At 45.1% G+C, this 22,149-nt stretch overlaps 1 protein-coding gene across 3 annotated transcripts in view; it reads left to right on the forward strand.

The window, feature by feature from the left end:
- The window catches only part of LOC143786094 (hemoglobin subunit alpha-3-like), a 223,423-nt gene that overhangs the window by 197,522 nt on the left and 3,752 nt on the right, over positions 1 to 22,149 (forward strand). The gene's annotated exons all lie outside the window — the stretch shown is intronic.

Below are 22,149 nucleotides of genomic sequence, written 5' to 3' on the forward strand. Positions count from 1 at the left end.
CGGCCTCCACCGAGACAGGGAGTAATTGCGGCTAACGGTCACGAGGTCTCGTCAGCCGACGGGCCCTGCCTCAGCAGAGTAAAAAAAAAGGGAGAGTGGCGGAAGGGATGCAATATCAGCCCATCTCAAAAAGCAATGTCCAGACCTCATGGTCAACAGAAAAAAAACCTCGCTTTTAATATGGAGCATCATGTGTGGCCATTATATACAGTATTGAGCATCATGTGTGGCCATTATATACAGTATGGAGCATCATGTGTGGCCATTATACAGTATGGAGCATCATGTGTGGTCAATGGCCATTATACAGTATGGAGCATAATGTGTGGCCATTATACAGTATGGAGCATCATGTGTGGCCATTATACAGTATGGAGCATCATGTGTGGCCATTATACAGTATTGAGCATCATGTGTGGCCATTATACACTATGGAGCAACATGTGTGGCCATTATACAGTATGGAGCATCATGTGTGGCCATTATACACTATGGAGCAACATGTGTGGCCATTATACAGTATTGAGCATCATGTCGGATCATTATACATGTGGGCAGCACGGTGGCGCAGTGGTTAGCACAGCAGCCTTGCAGCGCTGGAGTCCTGGGTTCTAATCCCACCTTGGACAACATCTGCAAAGAGTTTGTATGTTCTCTCTGTGTTTGCGTGGGTTTCCTCCGGGCACTCCGGTTTCCTCCCACATTTCAAAGACATACTGATAGGTAATTTAGATTGTGAGCCCCATCGGGGACAGCGATGACAATGTGTGCAAACTGTAAAAAGCGCTGCGTAATATGTTAGCGCTATATAAAAATAAAGATTATTATTATTATACAGTATGGAGAACTGTGTGTGGCCATTATACAGTATGGAGCATCATGTGTGGCCGTTATACAGTATTGAGCATCATGTGTGACCATTATACAGTATTGAGCATCATGTGTGGCCATTATACAGTATGGAGCATCATGTGTGGCCATTATACAGTATGGAGCATCATATGTGGCCATTATACAGTATTGAGCACTATATGTGGCCATTATACAGTATGGAGCACGGTGTGGCCATATTTTTTTGTTTATAATTATTGTTTATGAAACAGTGTGATCAGCAGTGCTAAATGGGTGTGGTTGGGACGTGGATATGGGTGTGACTAGTTGAGAAATGGGTGTGGTCAGAGGCATGGCCTAAAATTTGCCACGACGCACTACGCAAACTTTATACCTCTTTCCCTTCTTCAAAAGTTGGGAGGTATGATACCACATTTGCCAGATCACGGCAAGTGCCACAAATCTCATAGGGAATGAATGAGGCCAAACGCAGTGTTGCTGTAAGTGATCCGGTACGTGGCAGATGCAGAAAAACTGCCGGATCTGCTGCAAAAGGCTACTTTCACATCAGCGATTCTTGCCAAAGTCACTGCCGATTGTGTCATACTCACCAAAGCGGAAGGCAGCACTAAAAGTGCCTAGGGCAGCAGAAACTCTAAATACGGCCCTGATGGCAAGAAAAAAGCAGCTAAGTAAAGAAAAATGAGTGGCCATCATTACTTTAATAAATGAAGGTCAGTCAGTCAGAAAAATTGGGAAAACTTTGAAAGTGTCCCCAAGTGCAGTGGCAAAAACCATCAAGCGCTACAAAGAAACTGGCTCACATGAGGACCGCCCCAGGAAAGGAAGACCAAGAGTCACCTCTGCTTCTGAGGATAAGTTTATCTGAGTCACCAGCCTCAGAAATCGCAGGTTAACAGCAGCTCAGATTAGAGACCAGGTCAATGCCATACAGAGTTCTAGCAGCAGACACATCTCTACAACAACTGTTAAGATTTATTCACATCATCATCAAGCACCAACATACACTGTGGCCAAGAGCAAATGGAAATAGCCCTCCCAGAGCACCCCAAGGATGCCGAATCACCAAGACAACTCTGAATAGATATAATCACCACAAAATGGAGTAAAAATGTCCAAAGCAACATATTTAAAAATGCAAAATTGATCAATTTACTAGTACAAAAGTCACAAATCTACATATACGTGCTGTATACACCATATACAAATCAGAAGGTAAAAGGGAGGAGACAAGATGGTAGCCACGTCAGGAAGGGGATAACAGAATACATCCCCAAAATTTAACCATGGAGAAAATATATATATAGTACCAGGGGTCACAGACCCTCAATACTGTGAGTCACAATGAGTCAGTAAAATGTAGCCATACAAGTAACATCCCATAATCACAGTAGTACATGCTTACCCATTTAAGTAATCAGGGGAGTATCCCCACCTCACCCGGCAGCCCCATTTGACGCGCATTTCGCGCTTTAGCTTTTTCAACAGGGGTTAATCCTTTGCCAGTCTCTTGTGCTTAAATACATACAAAACCGAAAATAACGCCGACAAACGGCGCATGCGTGCCAGCACCCGGAACACGTCACCACCAGAGCCGTCATAGCAGAGCACGCATGTGGGCGGAACCCCACCGGATACTCCCCTGATTACTTAAATGGGTAAGTATGTACTACTGTGATTATGGGATGTTACTTGTATGGCTATATTTTACTGACTCATTGTGACTCACAGTATTGAGGGTCTGTGACCCCTTGTACTATATATATTTTCTCCATGCTTACATTTCGGGGATGTATTCTGATATCCCCTTCCTGACTCGGCTACCGTCATGTCTCCTCCTTTTTACCTTCTGATTTGTATACGGTGTATACAGCACATCAGGGCCGGACGGGGACTAAAATTCAGCCCTGGCATTTGAAGTTACACAGGCCCACTTGTCACATGGTGACTGTATAATATCTTTGTACACTTGTAGGCAGGGCCGGTTTTAGGCAAAGTGGGGCCCTAGGCAAAGTTTAAAATGGGGCCCCAAGTGCTAACATATTGCACATCACACAAAAGCATTTAGGTTGTATTTACATGCGCTGAGTTCAGGCCGCTAAATGAGTTTGATCGACAATACTGAAGTTGTTCAACGCTTGTTTCCCGGCCTCTTTCCACCGTCTGAGAAAGAATGATGGGACAGAACCATCACTAATAGATCACTAACAGGTCACCATACAGTATCATGTTATCAGCAGCACATCTACAGTTTATGCTGGCGATGTGCTGCTGAGAACAATGATTTTTGTTCCGGCAAAAACAATATGAATGTGCAGCATTTTACTTGTTTAGTAAAATACACCCCATAGTCCTCCATATATTATAATGTGCACAACAGTCTTCCATATAGTATAATACACTCCCTATAGTCCTCCATATATTAAAATACACTCCTCAGTCCTCCATATATTAAAATACACTGCTCAGTCCTCCACAGAGCATAATACACTCCTCATAGTGCTCCATATAGTATAATGCACTGCCACAGTCATCCATGTAGTACAATTCACTTCCCATAGTATAATGCACCCCATAGTTCTTCATATAGTATAACGTATTCCCCATAGTCCTCGATACAGTATAATGCAGCCCACATACAGTATAATGCAGCCACCACCCTACAGAGTATAATGCAGCCACCCAAGAGTATAATGTAACCCCCATAGAATATAATGCAGCCCCCCATAGAGTATGATGCAATCACCCCTCATAGAATATAAATATAATACAGCCCCCCATAGAATATAATGTAGCCCCGAATAGAATAGAATACAACCCACCTCCCCATAGAATATAATACAGCCCCATCAGAGTATGATGCAATCATCCCTCATAAAATCTAATACAGCCCCCCATAGAATATAATACAGCTCACCTCCCCATAATATATAATATAGCCCCCCATAGAATATAATGCAGCCCCCCATAGTATATAAGACAGCCTCCCCCATAGAATATAATATACCTCCCATAGTATATAACACAGCCTCCCCCATAGAATATAATATACCCCAGCAATAGTATATAACACAGCCACATAGTATATAACACGGCCTCCCCCATAGAACATAATATACTCCCCATAGTATATATCAAAGCCTGCATAGTATATAGCACAGCCTGCATAATATAGCATAGCCTGCATAGTAGTATACAGCACAGCCCACACAGTGGTATATACAGCACAGCCCACACAGTGGTATATACAGCACAGCCCACACAGTGGCATATACAGCACAGCCCACACAGTGGTATATACAGCACAGCCCACACAGTGGTATATACAGCACAGCCCACACAGTGGTATATACAGCACAGCCCACACAGTGGTATATAGAGCACAGCCCACATCTCATCTCTCCCAAACAAACCCCCCCCCCTTGTTAATGGCCCCACAGTCCAGTAAAAAAAATAAACACTCTCCTCACCTTTCCTCTTTGCCCGCGCTGCTCCCTGCTCCTGTCTCGGTGGCTGCAGTCTGCCCGGGAAACAGCCGGTGCGCGATATGACGTCATCGCGCACCCGCAGTGCCAGAGGCAGATCGGGGAATGATGGGAGAGGGAGCGTCAGCAGACGCTCTCTCCTCCATCATTGCATTCAACTATACCGGCGTCATAGACCCCGGTATAGTTGAATGCGGCGGCGGGGGGGGGGGGGGGGGAGGAACAGTGCAGCGGCCCATTTGCCATTCTGACATTTGCCAGAAGTGCCCGATGGCCAGTCCAGCCCTGCAGCACGTATATGTGGATTTGTGACTTTTATACTAGTAAATAAATAAATTTTGCATTTTTAAATATGTTGTTTTGGACATTTTTACTCCATTTTCTGGTGATTATAACAACTGTTAAGAGGAGACTTTGTGCAGCAGGCCTTCATGTAAAATAGCTGCTAGGAAACCACTGCTAAGGACAGGCAACAAGCAGAAGAGACTTTTTTGGGCTAAAGAACACAAGGAATGGACATTAGAGCAGTGGAAATCTGTGCTTTGGTCTGATGAGTCCAAATTTGAGATCTTTGGTTCCAACCACCGTGTCTTTGTGCGACGCAGAAAAGATGAACGGATGAACTCTACATGCCTGGTTTCCACCGTGAAGCATGGAGGAGGAGGTGCAGTGGCGTAACTACAAAGTTATGGGCCCCGGTGCGAACTTCCAAATGGGGCCCCCCCCCGCCATAAAATTCAATGTAACCCCCATAGAATACAATGCAGCCCCCCTCATAGTATAATGCAGCCCCTCCATACAGGGGCAGTGAGAAAGACACGAGCAAATGGTGACTAGGGGGCAGGGGAGAGGGCACAAGTGGGCAAGGAAGACAGGCACAAGGGGACACATGGGGGCTAGGAGGCAGGGGAGAAGGTTACAAGGGGACTAGTGGGCAAGGGAGACTGACACAAGGGGACAATGGAGACTGACACAAGGGGCACATGGGGACAAGTGGGCAAGGGAGACTGACACAAAGGGCACATGGGGACTAGTGGACAAGGGAGACTGGCACACGGGGACACACGGGGACAAGGGACAAGCACAAGGGGACAAGGGAGACAGGCACAAGGGGACACACAGGGACTAGTGGGCAAGAGACTGACACAAGGGATACAAGCACAAGGGGACACACAGGGACAAGTGGGAAAGGGAGACTGACACACAGGGACTAGTGGGCGAAGGAGACTGACACAAGCACAAGGGGACAAAGGAGACTGACACAAGCACAAGGGGACATAGGAGACAGGCACATGGGGACACACAGGGACTAATGGGCAAGGGAGACTGGCACATGGGGACACAAGCATAAGGGAGACAGGCTCAAGGGGACACACGGCCCCCTGACCTGCCAGAGCCGCTTGCAGCTGTGACCGTGGTAGTTACGCCGCTGCCTCACACACACACATACTACAGATATCACACACACACTACAGATATCACACACACACACACACATCATACTACAGATATCACACACACACACACACACATCAGTTATCACACACACACTACAGATATCACACATACACACATACTACAGATATCACACACACACTACAGATATCACACACACACACATCATATTACAGATATCACACACATACTACAGTTATCACACACACACTACAGATATCAAACACACACTACAGATATCACACACACACACAGACATACTACAGATATCACACACATACTACAGTTATCACACACACACTACAGATATCACACACACACACACACACACACACACACCAGAGATACCAGCTCATATACACAACTCACAATCTCCTCTCTGGTACAGGGGTGGCTGATGTAAACCGGCTGCAGCTCCTCAGCTTCTCCTGACTAAAGCGGCTCTGTCCCGCACCTCCCCCCTGCTCTCGCCTTCTGTCCCGGGGTTATTTTGGCTTTCTCTTAAATACGATCTCATTCAGAGGTACATGAGATGTATGAGGGGGAAAAAACAGATTGAGAAGCTGTCTCATCGTGATGACTGGAGCTGCTTCCTGTCTCTCACGTGCCCCGGCTGCCCCCTTCCCCTAGATACGCCTCGGACTGTTGCTGTGCAGGAGGAATCCCCTGCACTGCAATATGGTGTTGGGTGCCAGCACAGCCCGCACAGTGGTCTATCCAGCACAGCCCGCACAGTGGTCTATCCAGCACAGCCCGCACAGTGGTCTATCCAGCACAGCCCGCACAGTGGTCTATCCAGCACAGCCCGCACAGTGGTCTATCCAGCACAGCCCGCACAGTGGTCTATCCAGCACAGCCCGCACAGTGGTCTATCCAGCACAGCCCGCATCTCTCGCCCCCCCCCCGAGAATGCCCCCACAGTCCAGTAAAAAAACAAAAAAAACACTCTCCTTACCTTTCCTCTTGCCAGCGTTGCTTCCTGCTCCGATCTCAGGCTCGGCTGCAGTCTGCCCGGAACACAGCAGGTGCGCGATGATATGACGTCATCGCGCACCTGCAGTGTCAGAGGCAGAGCGGGGAATGATGGGAGAGGGAGCGTCTGTAGACGCTCTCTCCTCCGTCATTGCATTTAACTGTACCGGCGTCATAGACGCCGGTATAGTTGAATGCGACGGCGGGGGGGGTGAGTCGGTGGCGGGGGGAGGCGGATCGAGCAGCCCATGACTGGCACCGGCTCTTCTGGCATTTGCCAGAAGTGCCCGATGGCCAGTCCGGCCCTGCTCTGACCTGCCGGCCCCGGGCCCCTGACCTGCCGGGCCCGGTCGCAGTGGCAACCGCGGTAGTTACGCCCCTGTCCATACTGTACAATGGCCACACATAGTGCTCTATACTGTACAATGGCCACACATGATGCTCCATACTGTACAATTGGCCACACATGATATTGCCTACAGTATAATGGCCACACATAGTTACTCCTACACACGCGGCTGAGCTCCGTACACATTGCACATGCGGCTCCCCTCCGTACACCTCGTACACACCCGGCTCCGCTCCGTACACCTTGCACACACGGCTCCGCTCCGTATACCTCGTACACACATGGCTCCGCTCCGTACACCTCGTACACACACGGCTACGCTCCGTACACCTCGTACACACACGGCTCCGCTCCGTATACCTCATACACACGGCTCCGCTCCGTACACCTCGTACACACACGGCTCCGCTCCGTACACCTCGTACACACACGGCTCCGCTCCGTACACCTCGTACACACATGGCTCCGCTCCGTACACCTTGCACACACGGCTCCGCTCCGTATACCTCGTACACACATGGCTCCGCTCCGTACACCTCGTACACACACGGCTCCACTCCGCACACCTTGCACACACGGCTCCGCTCCGTATACCTCGTACACACATGGCTCCGCTCCGTACACCTCGTACACACACGGCTCCGCTCCGTACACCTCGTACACACATGGCTCCGCTCCGTACACCTTGCACACACGGCTCCGCTCCGTATACCTCGTACACACATGGCTCCGCTCCGTACACCTCGTACACACACGGCTCCACTCCGCACACCTTGCACACACGGCTCCGCTCCGTATACCTCGTACACACATGGCTCCGCTCCGTACACCTCGTACACACACGGCTCCGCTCCGTACACCTTGCACACACGGCTCCGCTCCGTATACCTCGTACACACATGGCTCCGCTCCGTACACCTCGTACACACACTGCTCCGCTCCGTACACCTCGTACACACACGGCTCCGCTCCGTACACCTCGTACACACACGGCTCCGCTCCGTACACCTCGTACACACACGGCTCCGCTCCGTACACCTTGCACACATGGCTCCGCTCCGTATACCTCGTACACACATGGCTCCGCTCCGTACACCTCGTACACACACGGCTCCGCTCCGTACACCTTGCACACACGGCTCCGCTCCGTATACCTCGTACACACATGGCTCCGCTCCGTACACCTCGTACACACACGGCTCCGCTCCGTACACCTTGCACACACGGCTCCGCTCCGTATACCTCGTACACACATGGCTCCGCTTCGTACACCTCGTACACACCCGGCTCCGCTTCGTACACCTCATACACACCCAGCTCCGCCTTGTACACCTCATACACACACGGCTCCGCTCCGTACACCTCATACACACCCAGCTCCGCCTTGTACAACTCATACACACACGGCTCCGCTCCGTACACCTCGTACACACCCGGCTCCGCCTTGTACACCTCATACACACACGGCTCCGCTCCGTACACCTCATACACACCCAGCTCCGCCTTGTACACCTCATACACACACGGCTCCGCTCCGTACACCTCATACACACCCAGCTCTGCCTTGTACACCTCATACACACCCGGCTCCGCCTTGTACACCTCATACACACACGGCTCCGCTCCGTACACCTCATACACACCCGGCTCCGCCTTGTACACCTCATACACACACTGCTCTGCTCTGTACACCTCATACACCCACGGCTCCGCTCCGTACACCTCATACACACACTGCTCCGCTCTGTACACCTCATACACACACTGCTTCGCTCTGTACACCTCATACACACACGGCTCCGCTCCGTACACCTCATACACACACGGCTCCGCTCCGTACACCTCATACACACCCGGCTCCGCCTTGTACACCTCATACACACACGGCTCCGCTCCGTACACCTCATACACACACAGCTCCGCTCTGTACACCTCATACACACACTGCTCTGCTACATCCACACAAACCCCTCCTGACCTCACACAAAAGCTTACCCTCCTCCAGCATGATGACAACCAGCACTGCACTACTGTCCTGCACTACACGGAAGCCCTTGATCATGTGACTCCGACTCCTCCCCTCCTGTGACCTCATCCTAGGTCCTGTGCGCACAGAGCAGCTGCAGCCATAGTTGTGGTGTGCGGCTCTCTGCGGTGGAGGGCTCTGCTGCCGTGACAAGTGCAGTCCCACCCGTGATCGCGCATGCACTGAGAGAGTGCACGCGCACCAGGTTCTGTAAAGAAGGTTTATAAAGGGCCGGCGGCCCATTTTGTAGCTCAGAGTTCTTAGGGGCCCCTAAGCACTGCGGGCCCCGTCGCAATTGCGACCCCTGCGACCGCGGTAGTTACGCCCCTGAGGAGGTGTGATGGTGTGGGGGTGCTTTGCTGATGACACTGTTGGGGATTTATTCAAAATTGAAGGCATACTGAACCAGCATGGCTACCACAGCATCTTGCGGCGGCATGCTATTCCATGGGGTTTGCATTTAGTTGGACCATCATTTATTTTTCAACAGGACAATGACCCCAAACATACCTCCAGGCTGTGTAAGGGCTATTTGACCAAGCAGAGTGATGGGGTGCTACGCCAGATGACCTGGCCTCCACAGTCACCAGACCTGAACCCAATCGAGATGGTTTGGGGCGAGCTGGACCGCAGAGTGAAGGCAAAAGGGCCAACAAGTGCTAAGCATCTCTGGGAACTCCTTCAAGATTGTTGGAAGACCATTCCCGGTGACTACCTCTTGAAGCTCATCAAGAGAATGCCAAGAGTGTGCAAAGCAGTCATCAAAGCAAAAGGTGGCTACTTTGAAGAACCTAGAATATAATACATATTTTCAGTTGTTTCACACTTTTTTGTTAAGTCTATAATTCCACATGTGTTAATTCATAGTTTTGATGCCTTCAGTGTGAATGTACAATTTTCATAGTCATGAAAATACAGAAAAATCTTTAAATGAGAAGGTGTGTCCAAACTTTTGGTCTGTACTGTATATCTATCCTGGCCCCCCATATATCCATCCTGGCCTATCCATTCTACCCCCCATATATCCATCCTGTTTTCCCCATATATCCATCCTGGCTCCCCCATATATCCATAAAACACCATATTGTTGTATCGCATTTGCCTTTGGCACATAACTGGGTTGCTATGTGATTGGTTGTTTTGTGGTTTTTACTGTACGTTAGGCTAGTGGTGAACTAGGGGAATAAGGGCTAGCCGTCGACGAGTGGGGGCACCATCCTCCACTGTTAGGTAGGGCATCCGCCAGGGAATTCTAGGGCATAATAGCCCATACATTTCATTAGTTTCTATCGCTCCCCTAGTGGTGTACCCCTCCATCTACTTCTCCCACTTCTCTGCTTTATATTAATCTTCACATTCATGTTGTATTTGTTTTTAAGACATGCAAGTTTTCTAAAACTTTCTATTAAAAGTTATTTTTAGGGTCTTTTTTCTCTTGCTCTTTGCTTTAATTGTGGACCTTATTCTATAGTTTTTTTGGTTTAAATCGTATTAGGTTCCCTCAGCGCATGCAATAGGTCAAGGCGACATTTAATTTCCATTTGGATCCATTGTACAGTATAATTGATCTGGCCCCACATAAATGTCATTTTTCTGATACTAGAATAAACATTGAAACTGAATTGCCCGGCAGAGATGAGAAGAGAGCTTGGGGGGTAGAGATGCATTTTAGTTCTAAGTGACACAAATACAAATAAAAGATGAAATGATCGTATGAAGGATTAATAAAGGGAGCTGAAACAATTTTTGGAGGAAGGAAGAAGTATCGGAACTTTGAGAAAGGAAAAAAAAACAGTGTGTGTATGGGAAGAATATTTCTCCCTAAGAGATTGTTCACACATCAGCATATGGTCAGTATTTTGAATCAGCATTTGTATGCCAAAACAAGGAGTGGAAATTACAGGGAAAATCAGTTCTCATGCTTCGCACTGCCAACAGCCCGAAACACCGTGTCTGCGAATTGAGGTACTGATTTGGCTTTTATCCTAAGTCATATTGCAAGACTCGTTAAAGGGTTGATTGTGACTTGTAGGATCGCTACTAACAACAGGTGGCGCTATAGAGTTCAAGTCCTTTTTTTCTCTGAAGAGCCAATTTGCAGGGAAAATCTATAATTGAGAGATTGACTCCTGTTCTGTATTTTGGAGACACTTTTGTCATAAAAATACTGATGAAATAATTCTAATGTATGAATAAAAATAAGGTCATCCACCTCCATCCTTATCTGCACTACTGCATTTTTCACAAACAGTTTAAGAAGCATATGTGGACCAATTTGCCGCCATATGTAAGGGATTCCACTGCGATGATGTGAAAGCTGAGAAGTGTTAATTGGACAAATTACATGTTTTCGTGTGCATTAAATTCATTGTGGATTCTGACTTTTTTGGCGGGGTGAACACTACTTTTTCGATTTAACTGAAGTTGCAAAAGGGTAAAATTTGCTGATGTGAAACCTGAACTTTTTCTACTAGAAAATTGTACATGATCGGCAAGAAAGCCAAGACCATATAGATTAGATAAAAAAGTGCTGCCTATGACATGATGGAACTGTATGTGAGCAATGAAAATAAAATCCTGCCTAAAGGTATTAACAAATAATCACATTAAACAGCAAATGGAAAGTTAACGAAAAACGTAAGCTACAGCCATGATCTCATGATTAATAGGGTCTACCTGTTAGATGTTGGCCATACAGAAAGAACATTAGAGACGAGAATATAAGCATATCAAAAATATCAAGATTGGTCTCTATACATTTTATTTTATATCATTAATAGGGCCCATAAGGTTTAAAAGTTATAGGGGCTGAACAAAAGTAATGAATCTAAACTCTTGGGACAGTCTACGGACTTCTAAAGGACTCAAAGGGGTATTCTGGTAGAAGTTGTCCCCCATCCACAAAGTAAGTAATAACATCGAGATAATTGGCGGGTCTGACCTTTAATACATCATCAAAATGGGAAACTTCTGTGCATGCTTGACTACTGTTCACATTCGATGGGATGACTGCTGCATAGAAGCTTCCAGTCCTGCTGATTGGTAGGGTGATCAGTGGTCAGATCTGAACCGATCTAGAAGTTAGTACCTATCCTGTGGATCGATTATAACTTTTTCTTACCACTTTAACTGAGGGATATGAGGGATCTACTTAGTCACCCAATGCTAAATACCGTAAGCAGCACACAGATTAACCACACGGTAAGCAGGTAGCTGACACCACAAGTGCTGCCCAGACTAGCTTAGTATCCTATTATTATATACAGCGTCCTTCTCATCATTACAGACCTCGCTTTTTATTTACTGAGTTGTCTTATACTATTATGTACAGTGGCCTCTCCTAATACTACACAGCAAGAGTCTCAAACATGCACCCATAAGGCTACATTGTGCGGACGCCGTGCAATGGCGCTCCCGAGACCCAGACCAGGGAGGAAGTGGGTCCATCAACACCAGCACTCTTTTCTAGTCCTCAGATGCACGTTCAATAGAAATATATCACCATCGCCCTGGACCACATTTCCTACACCAATCACCGACCTATCAGAGGCTGGCAGTTGACGTTGGTGTGAACGCTATGACTGGCACATGACATCACTGCCATGCGTCACCCCTCTCTCCCGGCCATAGAAGGGTATGCTGTTCACCATGGGAGAGAGGAAAAGTACGAAGAATTGTTAATGACAATCCAAAACCAGCTGACCAGTAGAATAATGGATACTACATACAGTACAGACTAAAAGTTTGAACACACCTTCTCATTTAAAGATTTTTCTGTATTTTCATGACTATGAAAATTGTACATTCACACTGAAGGCATCAAAACTATGAATTAACACATGTGGAATTATAGACTTAACAAAAAAGTGTGAAACAACTGAAAATATGTATTATATTCTAGGTTGTTCAAAGTAGCCACCTTTTGCTTTGATGACTGCTTTGCACACTCTTGGCATTCTCTTGATGAGCTTCAAGAGGTAGTCACTGGGAATGGTCTTCCAACAATCTTAAAGGAGTTCCCAGAGATGCTTAGCACTTGTTGGCCCTTTTGCCTTCACTCTGCGGTCCAGCTCACCCCAAACCATCTCGATTCGGTTCAGGCCTGGTGGCTGTGGAGGCCAGGTCATCTGGCGTAGCACCCCATCACTCTCCTTCTTGGTCATATAGCCCTTACACAGCCTGGAGGTGTGTTTGGGGTCATTGTCCTGTTGAAAAACAGATGATGGTTCAACTAACCGCAAACCGGATGGAATAGCATGCCGCTGCAAGATGCTGTGGTAGCCATGCTGGTTTAGTATGCTTTCAATTTTGAATAAATTCCCAACACTGTCACCAGCAAAGCACCCCCACACCATCACACCTCCTCCTCCATGCTTCACGGTGGGAACCAGGCATGTAGAGTCCATCCGTTCACCTTTTCTGCGTCGCACAAAGACACGGTGGTTGGAACCAAAGATCTCAAATTTGGACTCATCAGACCAAAGCACAGATTTCCACTGGTCTAATGTCCATGCCTTGTGTTCTTTAGCCCAAACAAGTCTCTTCTGCTTGTTGCCTGTCCTTAGCAGTGGTTTCGTAGTAGCTATTTTACCATGAAGGCCTGCTGCACAAAGTCTCCTCCTAACAGTTGTTGTAGAGATGTGTCTGCTGCTAGAACTCTGTGTGGCATTGACCTAGTCTCTAATCTGAGCTGCTGCTAACCTGCGATTTCTGAGGCTGGTGACTCGGATAAACTTATCCTGAGAAGCAGAGGTGACTCTTGGTCTTCCTTTCCTGGGGCGGTCCTCATGTGAGCCAGTTTCTTTGTAGCGCTTGAAGGTTTTTGCCACTGCACTTGGGGACACTTTCAAAGTTTTCCCAATTTTTTGGACTGACTGACCTATATTTTCATAGTTAAGAAATGAAGAACAAGTCCACGGCACCGATGTGCCTGCAAATTCACCGCTTCCACAAACAATTCAACCAAATATCGCTGCTGTGCCTTATATGCCTGACTTTAGACTCTGGGTGCACATGAATAGAGAACCGTATAAATCCAAGCAAAGGAAAAAAAACAGAAGTGCACTCATCGGTCTTTCTTGTGCAGTAGTCCTTTATTAGAACATGTGCGGGCACACTTGGGGAGAACGTGGACAAAAGACGACGGCCGTTTCGCGCTACGGGTCTTAGCGCGAAACAGCTCCAATTTGTTTTATTTTACCAAGGGTAGCAGGAGAAAATGGACCCCTAAAGTTGTTGTACAATTTGTCCTGAGTACGACAATACCCCATATGTTGATATGAAGTTTATAATGCAGAGACGTAAAAATAAAAAATCAAATTTTTTCACAAAAATGATCTTTTAGCCCCCAATTTTTTATTTTCCCAAGGGTAAGAGAAGAAATTGGACCCCAAAAGTTGTTGTACAATTTGTCCTGAGTACGCTGATACCCCATATGTGGGGGTAAACCACTGTTTGGGCGCATGGGAGAGCTCGGAAGGGAAGGAGCACCGTTTGACTTTTCAATGCAAAATTGACAGGAATTGAGATGGGACGCCATGTTGCGTTTGGAGAGCCACTGATGTGCCTAAACAGTAAACACTGAAACCCCCACAAGTGACACCATTTTGGAAAGTAGACCCCCTAAGGAACTCATCTAGATGTGTTGTGAGAGCTTTGAACCCCCAAGTGTTTCACTACAGTTTATAACGCAGAGCCGTGAAAATAAAAATTATTTTTTTTTTCCACAAAAATTATTTTTTAGTCCCCAGTTTTGTATTTTTCCAAGGGTAACAGTTGAAATTGGACCCCAAAAGTTGTTATTTAATTTGTCCTGAGTACGCTGATACTCCATATGTGGGGGGAACCACCGTTTGAGCGCATGGCAGAGCTCGGAAGGGAAGGAGCGTCATTTGGAATGCAGACTTAGATGGATTGGTCTGCAGGCGTTACATTGCGTTTGCAGAGCCCCTAATATACCTAAACAGTAGAAACTCCCCACAAGTGACCCCATATTGTAAACTAGACCCCCCAAGGAACTTCTCTAGATGTGTTGTGAGAACTTTGAACCCCCAAGTGTTTCACTACAGTTTATAACGCAGAGCCATGAAAATAAAAAATCTTTTTTTTTTCCACAAAAATTATTTTTTAGCCCCCAGTTTTGTATTTTTCCAAGGGTAACAGGAGAAATTGGATCCCAAAAGTTGTTGTCCAATGTGTCCTGAGTACGCTGATACCCCATATGTTGGGGTAAACTGTTGTGAATTAGACTTTTTGGCTCCCTCTTGTGGTCACTAGTGATATGACTCTGGGATTGTCTTTCTTCAGTTTGGCACTCACCTGGGTCGTTAGTCCAGGGGTGTCGCTATATAAACTTCCTGGATCCTTAGTCCAGTGCCTGGCATCGTTGTAATCAGATCCTTCTGTTGCTCCTGTCTGCTGGTCCTGGTTCTTGCAAAATTAAGCTAAGTCTTGCTTCTTTGTTTTTTGGGTTATTTGCTTTGCTTCTATTTTTGTCCAGCTTGTACTAAATGTGAGTTCTGACCTTGCTGGAAGCTCTAGGGGGCTGGTGTTCTCCCCCCGGCCGTTAGTCGGTTCGGGGGTTCTTGAATATCCAGCGTGGATATTTTAATAGGGTTTTTGCTGACCATATAAGTCATCTTACTATATTCTGCTATTAGCTAGTGGGCCTCTCTTTGCTAAATACCTAGCTCATTCTTATGTTTGTCTTTTCCTCTTACCTCACCGTTATTATTTGTTGGGGGCTTGTATCCAACTTTTGGGGTCTCTTCTCTGGAGGCAAGAAAGGTCTTTTTTTTCCCTTCTAGGGTTAGTTAGTTCTCCGGCTGGCGTGAGACGTCTAGAACCAACGTAGGCACGTTCCCCGGCTACTGCTATTTGTGGTGCTAGGATTAGATATATGGTCAGCCCAGTTACCACTGCCCTATGAGCTGGTTTTTTGTGTTTGCAGACTTGGTATTTATTCCTGAGACCCTCTGCCATTGGGGTCATAACAGTAAACCCCTGTTTGGGCGCACAGGGGAGCCCGGAAGGGAAGGAGTACTGTTTTACTTTTTCAACGCAGAATTGGCTGGAATTGATATCGGACTCCATGTCGCGTTTGGAGAGCCCCTGATGTGCCTAAACAGTGGAAACCCCCCCAATTATAACTTAAACCCTAATCCAAACACATCCCTAACCCTAATTCAAACGGTAACCCTAACCACACCCCTAACCCTGACACACCCCTACCCCTAATCCCAACCCTATTCCCAACCGTAAATGTAATCCAAACCCTAACTTTAGCCCCAACCCTAACTGTAGCCTTAACCTTAGCCCCAACCCTAACCCTAGCCCTAACCCTAGCCCTAACCCTAGCCCTAGCCCTAACCCTAACCCTAATGGGAAAATATAAATAAATACATTTTTTTAATTTTTCGCTAACTAAGGGGGTGATGAAGGGGGGTTTGATTTACTTTTATAGCGGGTTTTTTAGAGGATTTTTATGATTGGCAGCCGTCACACACTGAAAGACGCTTTTTATTGCAAAAAATATTTTTTGCGTAACCACATTTTGAGAGCTATAATTTTTCCATATTTTGTCCACAGAGTCATGTGAGGTCTTGTTTTTTGCGGGACTAGTTGACGTTTTTATTGATACCATTTTCGGGCACGTGACATTTTTTGATCGCTTTTTATTCTGATTTTTGTGAGGCTGAATGACCAAAAACCAGCTATTCATGAATTTCTTTTGGGGGAGCCGTTTATACCGTTCCGCGTTTGGTAAATTGGATAAAGCAGTTTTATTCTACGGGTCAGTACGATTACAGCGATACCTCGTTTATATCTTTTTTTATCTTTTGGCGCTTTTATACGATAAAAACTATTTTATAGATAAAATTATTATTTTTGCATCGCTTTATTCTGAGGACTATAACTTTTTTCTTTTTTCTTTGATGCTGTATGGCACCTCTTTCTTTGCAGGACAAGATGACGTTTTCAGCGGTACCATGGTTATTTATATCCGTCTTTTTGATCGCGTGTTATTCCACTTTTTGTTTCGCGTTATGATAATAAAGCGTTGTTCTTTGCCTCGTTTTTTTTTTACGGTGTTCACTGAAGGGGTTAACTAGTGGGACAGTTTTATAGGTCGGGTCGTTACGGACGCGGCGATACTAAATATGTGTACTTTTATTGTTTTTTTTATTTAGATAAAGAAATGTATTTATAGGAACAATATATATATTTTTTTTTTTTTTTCAATTTTTTGGGGGATTTTTTTTAATTTTTTTTTACACATGTGAATATTTTTTTTTTTTACACTTTAACATTGCCCCGGGGGGGCATTGTGTTATAGTGTAAGATCGCTGATCTGACAGTTTGCACAGCACTCTGTCAGATCAGCGATCTGACGTGTACAGCTCCTCCAGGCTTTGGTTGCCAATCTGAACTCCATTATTTATCAGCATCCAAGGTGGCACCACCAGCCCTGGGGATCGGAGTGCCCTACAGCATCTTTCCTCTGAGCATTACATATATAGCACGACCTGGTAAGGTGAGCATTTATTCACAACCCCCTTCAACATTGTCTCCCAGGAACCAAACATACTAACCCGATGTACCTCCTATATTTTGCTCTCTTGTTTGCCTTTTCCATGCCCATACATTGGGAGAGACCTGTCAGTCTAGGGCCTGGAGACCCCACAGGAATCTGCTTCCAACTTGTTACCTGAGGCGAATAATCCTCAGTCGTTCTTTCAGATTATGTTGTTTTCTCTGCAACGTTTCAGAGTAACACATACCCGGCTGCAGAAACGCAGCCAGACTCTGATTCATGCCCGTGGGTCAGGCAGCATGAATCACATCAATCACAATGAGAAAATGCAATGCTACACACTTCACTAACATCTAAAGAAGGAAAAAATATGCAACAAAAATTATATTTCTAGGCCCAGGATATGAAGAGATTCCAGAAAAATATATTAAAAATATATTTTTAGGAAACAAATCCATAAAATAACATAGTGGGTAAAATGACAGGGAAAAGGAACCTCCAAATATAAACACAGAATATCCTCCGAAATATACTATATAGATCCATCAGGGAGCCAAGGGTATTAAGTACCAAAGTGCAAGTGCTATACTATTAGAAGGGTATACTTCATTTAAGCATGAATGAAATGACAGGATCCCGTTAACGAGAAATGTCTGCAGTTATATTTGGTGTTACTTCTTCAGGATTCAGTAGAACATCTTGGTGTGGATAAGGCTTATAAGGTTGATCTTCTCTGCCAAGTTAGAAGTGTGATGTTCCTCGACACCAAAATAGTTTTAATTATACAGGCTCGTGCAGACGACCGCATTATCGGTCCGAGTGCAATCCGACAAAACATCAGATTGCATTCGGTCCAATGTTAGCCTGTCCAAGAAAAAAAAAATCACAGCATCGCAAAGTTTGATCCAATATTTGGATTGCACTCAGCCATGCAAGCGCATGGGAAACATCGGGCTGCACACGGATGACATCTGAGTGCAGTCCTATTTCTGCAGCCTCACAGAATGGAGAAGACGGAGAATTTTTTTTCTTCGTCTTCTCCTCCTCCGAAACAATTGTATGTAGCACTTTGTGGTCATTCTCTGATTAGCGTTTGATCAGTGTCATTTACATAATTAGGCTGATTCTCTAGGATGAGTGAATCTATGGCCGTCTGCACATGTCCTACCAGTGACAGCAGTAGGAAGCATGGCTTCCCTGTGTATAAGATTGCAACCAGTAGTAGCTGCAATTGTAAAATTGTCCCATGTGACATCTATGATGGGTAGTAAAAGATATATTATTAGACGTAAATATTAGCAAGCATAATAAACTACCGTAAATAAAGAAGCACAAATATGTCACGTTTACCCTTAATAAATGTGCACACAGATGCATCCTTCCACTGATGCTGACATCCCATAAAGAGGCCTAAAGCGCCCATCTCCACCCCAAACCACACAGGCTCAGGGTCATCACTTTCCCAGGGCTGCAGGGCAGCATTTTGTTATCAGTGCGTTACCGATGTCTAGGAAATGTCCAGTTAGGCAGATTACTGCTGAGCTGCTCTGTAAACTGCAAGCAATCCTTTTGTCAATGAAGATAATGCATTTTTTTACTTAATACTGCTGACTGCTAATATTATGTGTAAAAAAAAATAAAAAACTGTCTAACTGCACGAGGAGGTAAATAAACTGATTTACACATAATAACGACTTTAACTACTGATCTAGAAGTTATCCTATAAGAGATACCTAGGAGGCTTTACTTTGTGAATAGTAGGAACTGAAACCCAATAATGGCTTATGTTGTGTGTCTGTGTCATGTATATTGGCCTATATCTGCATGGTATGGAGAGCTCTCCGTCCCTGGACCAGCCCCATAGACCACCGCATATGACATGTGGGACGTTGGTGGTCGCTTAGAGGTTAAATGGGTTTTCCATTGATGGACAATTCCTTATTTATGGGACCATGAAAGAAAAAAAACAAAAGCACCATGCTAACCTCCAAGAATGGCGCCACTCCTTTGTCTAATTGTATGGCATGTTTAATGTTTAACCCCTTGTCGCCATGGCTATTTGTCCATTTGTGAATTTTTCACTGAATTTTTTTCATCTTGCTCTTCCAAAAGCCATAATGTATGTATTTTGGCATTGTTTTGTATAACACCATTGCTTCTTCATATAATGTACTATTAAGTAAAAATTAAAGTTAGCCTTGTGCATACAACGGGTTATATTGGACGAGCGCTATCCATGGTTTTCACGGTTAGCTCTCGCACCCATCATATTATATGGGGCTATGCACGTGTCTGATTTGTTTCCTCAGACCAAGTGGTCCAAGGAAAAAATCAGGAGCATATCCGCTTTTGATCCGAGTGTTGTATTAAACTTGGCAATATAAGCCTATGTGTGTGAAAAACATCAGACTGCACTAGGATGACATTCGAGTGCAGTCAGATTGTCAGGCACTAACAGAATGGAGACGGTGTACAAACTTTTTTTTGTCCGCTTTTGAGAAAAACTGATGCCATAATCGGAGTCGGATCAGAATAATTGGACCTTCTTGGGTTGAGAGAAAATGGCCGTGTGCACCTACTCTAATTGTGTGGTTCACTAAGGTTACAGAGGTCCATATTTAAATATTTTTTATGTTTACTACTTTTTTTATACATTTTTCTTCATTGTTCCCAGGTGCATACACTTCAGTACTCATGTAATGAAGGTATATTGTAAGTCTAGGGATCTCCTACAATGCCCAGCCTGTGGCACAGCTACTGGGGCGTACAGTATGCCCATCATGTATTTTAGACAGAGACATATCTGCCGAGTTTCCCAATTGGTGTTGTACCTGAAACATCTTTTTTTTGGCATCTTATTGGTCATTTTATTTAATTGTATTAATAACATACCCTAAAGAAGGGTCAGGTCACATTTTTTAACGCTTCTCGGCTTTGGAAACCTGAATTGGTTAATAGAACCTCAAAAGTCCGAATATATGTGCAGCAAGTTGTTTTTAGACAGAAATGTACGGTATATGTTTGATTTTTTCCGTGTTTATTTAGCGCTATTTCACGAGGGCTGTGGAGCGAATCCACCTGAAAAAGTCATGCACGTACTCTAAGGAGTAGAAAGAGGGCAACCCCAGGGTTTCCACTAGGTCCCTGGCTGTCATAGCAATTTAGCAGATCCCTGCACTCGAACTGGTGCCCCCCTTTCTCTTTAACTACTTATATACTGTTGTCATTATTGACGGGCATTTAATGGTTATGCTGAAAATTCTCTATTTCGAGTGGGCATTAAAAGCTATAAAAAAGACAAAATACAGCTGCCCAGATATTCTGCTGTCATCTCAATAAATCTTTTAGAACATAAGAAAGCAGTGACTCAGCAACCTATAAGCGTTGCCATCCTGTATATTTGCCTGGCTGGGAGTAACTTACTATAGGGCTGTGATGTCACACACACACACACACACACACACACACACACACACACACACACACACACACACACACACACACACACACATTATTAGCGCATGTAAAAACCTGACCTCGCTTGGAGAGCACTTGGACCACTGTTTTCAAATTGGGCTGTTCAAATTAAAATGTATTCAAATATCAAAAGACTGACCGTGACTTCCAAACTGAAATCAGGTGCGTACAGGTGCTTACTAAGAGTAGCCATCTCCATATATAACAAACAAAGTAGCGCTATGGCATGAAAACATGAAATATATGAAATTTAAACTGCATTCCTGCTCTAGAATTCACATTAGGTAGGTTCCCAGCCACAAAAATCGCCTTATCGTGGCTGCTGGGACCTATAAATTGGCCAATTTTGTGCTAAGTATCCTCAATTTTTCCTATTTCTAGAGCAGTAAGGCAATTCAAATTTCATATATTTCATGTTTTCATGCTATAACACTACAGAACACTACTTTATTTGTTTGGTCAAATTAACGTTTTTTTCACACAGACAAATATGTTGGTGTGAAAAAAAATTGCACGCACTATTCACGTCGGTATTTTGGATGAGACTCGTCTATTCAAGTCTGTAGGTGCGCCAAAAAATTATATCCCATAACAATAGCATCAGATATTTATGGGGATATTGCAGTTATTAACCTAGGAAACTGTAGTCGGTCCTGTAAGTTTTATTAACAGCTCATATAACAATGGATGATAAGTTACATAGTTATAGAAAGGTTGAAAAAGTCCAAAATCCATTAAGTTCAACCTTTCTCCACCAATTGTGCATTTTGTCACTAGATTATCTAACAGTTACATATGTGGCTACCATACTGGTGTAAAAACAGCCACATGAGTAGCATACAGATGACAATTCCTATGCTAGGAATTGCAATGTTTCTGTAAAAATCCGATGCTAGACGGTTGGTCTGCATAGTATCCGATATTTGTATTTGGCGCGCCAATAGACTTAAAGGTAAGTCTCATCCGAATTACAGAAGAGACTAGAGCATGCTGCCATTTT

This window comes from Ranitomeya variabilis, chromosome 7 (genome assembly GCF_051348905.1).
Source record: "Ranitomeya variabilis isolate aRanVar5 chromosome 7, aRanVar5.hap1, whole genome shotgun sequence".
Lineage (NCBI taxonomy): Eukaryota > Metazoa > Chordata > Amphibia > Anura > Dendrobatidae > Ranitomeya > Ranitomeya variabilis.